Genomic DNA, 2,979 nt, shown 5'->3' with positions numbered 1-2,979 from the left:
TAATAAATGTTTATGATTTGTGCAATCTAAAACTACAAAAATATTTGCAAAATATTAAAAATAAATCTTATAAATATTCATAAATATTTTGTAAATATTTTATAAATATTGTGTGCCACCTGGGTAGTTTGTACGAAAAAACCACATAAAATTTTATAGAATTGGACTTATAGACATCTAATTAAAACGCTATCGTCATACGAAAATTTATGTATCTATGCGTGAGATATTTATGCAGCAGTATATTAACATGTTAATGACATGTAAATCGTCTATTTTATCAATTCAGTAAAACTTACACACATATGATTTACATGTGATTGACACATTATTACAGTACACACTACTATAATATATCAATATCGCACGCAAACAGTTTCTAACTAATTAATCGTTCATATTAGGTATCTAAGCCTAATTCTATATTGAGAAAAAATGCTGTTGAATCAATAGCATCAGTCTAATTGAAAATAATTTTGTTGATTCACAATAACAGTATTATGCTGAAGGAAACGCCTGTATTATCGATAAAATTAGCCTTTTTGACCTGCCTTTTTATTCCTGTCGAATTTCTTCGTAATATACTCCCCTTAATGAAACAAACATAATGTCATATTTAACAGATAGAAGGACTCTTTATATACAAAATAAATAACAATAAATAAAGGACAAAGTAAGAGTCAAACACATTTTAAATTGTAACACAATTAAAAAGAATAAATTACAAATAAGAAAAGTAAAAATAAACAAACACAGTTTAAATTAAAATATAAAACATTACAAGTTTCGGCTATCGGATTGAGCCCTCTTCAGACATTAACTTATCACAAAAATCGCTGTATAAAATTAGTTATCGAAAATGCCAGTATATTCCTTATAATAACAGCTCGAATGAGTCTTGATGTAGAACTCGACATTATTCATCATACGATTGAACAGTCAAATGTGTTCCATATCTCTTGGAAAAAGATTTAGTCGATAAAAAAGATAAAAAAGTCTTGTATGTCGATTATAATGTACACATCTGTGTTCCATTAAACTCTGTACATTTCAATTGGTTTTTATACTTATATAGACATACTTGTTTGAATAATTTACACATGGCTTTTGGTGAGGTTTAATTATTTGTTAGAATTCCGGTATGTTACTTTGATTGTGTTTATTATTTCGTAAGAAGACTTTTTTATCTTTTTTATCGACTAAATCTTTTTCCAAGAGATATGAAACACATTTGACTGTTCAATCATATGTGAATAATGTCGAGTTCTACATCAAGACTCACTCGAGCTGTTATTATAAGGAATATGCTGGCATTTTCGATAACTAATTTTATACAGCGATTTTTGTGATAAGTTAATGTCTGAAGAGGACTCAATCCGATAGCCGAAACTTGTAATGTTTTATATTTGAATTTAAACTGTATTTTTTATTTTTACTTTTCTTTATTTGTAATTTATTTTTTTTAATTATGTTACAATTTAAAATGTGTTTGACTCTTACAATGTCCTTTATTTATTGTTGTTTATAATGTCATATATTCTTCAATAACCGAAGTACTTACCTCAATTATATTATAGTAGCAGGTGGGAAATTTTCTTATATCAATCATATATGTATATATATATAGTCATATTAAATAAGTATTTTATTATTTTAATTGCACATGAAATAAAAAAGTCTTTTGTTATGCAATTGAATTTAGTTTAATCAATTAAATTAAGTCTGTTATTTGTTTAATTGTATAAAATGAATTAATATACAAATCAATGTAGTCAATTTCGCACGGGCATGTTACGGTTAATACAATTAAATATCTCTTCAAGTTAATTAAAACAAGATTTATTTTATCTAACAATTTTTTATATAATTTATGATCAACGTATAATTTATAAACAAGTAAAAATTATATATACAAATTATATAACAATACATTTGGGTGATATATAATATAATTGAAATATACAATTATCTAACAATGTAGTCAATTTCATTACAATTAATAAGAATATATCTTGTAACTGATTAAACTATTTGATCTAACAATTTTTTAAATTGTATAATTGTATAAATTATTTATCTATATGTAGTATGTAATGTTTCAATATTACATGGATCATATGCATTTGATTTATAGGCAAATAGAAATTATTTTATTTTGATTACGCATCTGCTTGCAATCATCAATACATTTATTCGCGTGAGACACAAGGACGGCTCGAATAACAATTATTGAATGCTAAAGTGTTCAGACATGCGTTGTAGCTCAACGTTAATATGTTACCACCTCAGAGATCTTAGATTTCAATCTCGTCGATACCGTGTATATGCGTTTTAAAAAATTGTAAATCTGATTGTAATCTGATCTAAAATTGTAATATCTGATGCGTAATTGTAATTAATAACAAATTATAGACAAGAATTATAATATATAAAAAAGTAGGAGTCAGCGCGATACATTGTGTGCAAATATAATAATAAAAAGATTTAAAAGTCTATTTCTAATAAAACAATATTTTAATACGTATCCATATGCGTTTCGACTTATTTCAAGTCATTCTCAACGGAAATTGAACATATTAATTCGATTTTGTGCAAAGAAAGTAATGCAACAATCATCCCAGACAGTATAAAATATTTACAAAATATTTATGAATATTTATAAGATTTATTTTAAATATTTTGTAAATATTTTTATGATCTTAGATCGTACAGATCATAAACATTTATTACAAATATTATAAAATATTTATTGTAAATGTTATAATAAATGCTATGAAAATACTTAATGAGACATTTTATATATAATTCAAGTAAATAAAAATATTTATTAAAAAGATTTATTTATATTTATTATAAATATTACATATTTAGTCTATATTTTAATACTAATTCGAATAAAGCTTTATATAAAATATGTATAAAATAGCTACATATAACATTAAAAAAAATGAATATTAATAAATATTTATTATAAATATT

Source organism: Trachymyrmex septentrionalis, unplaced genomic scaffold (assembly GCF_001594115.1).
Source record: "Trachymyrmex septentrionalis isolate Tsep2-gDNA-1 unplaced genomic scaffold, Tsep1.0 scaffold86, whole genome shotgun sequence".
Classification (NCBI taxonomy): Eukaryota; Metazoa; Arthropoda; class Insecta; order Hymenoptera; family Formicidae; genus Trachymyrmex; species Trachymyrmex septentrionalis.
Note: the sequence above shows the minus strand (reverse complement) of the source record.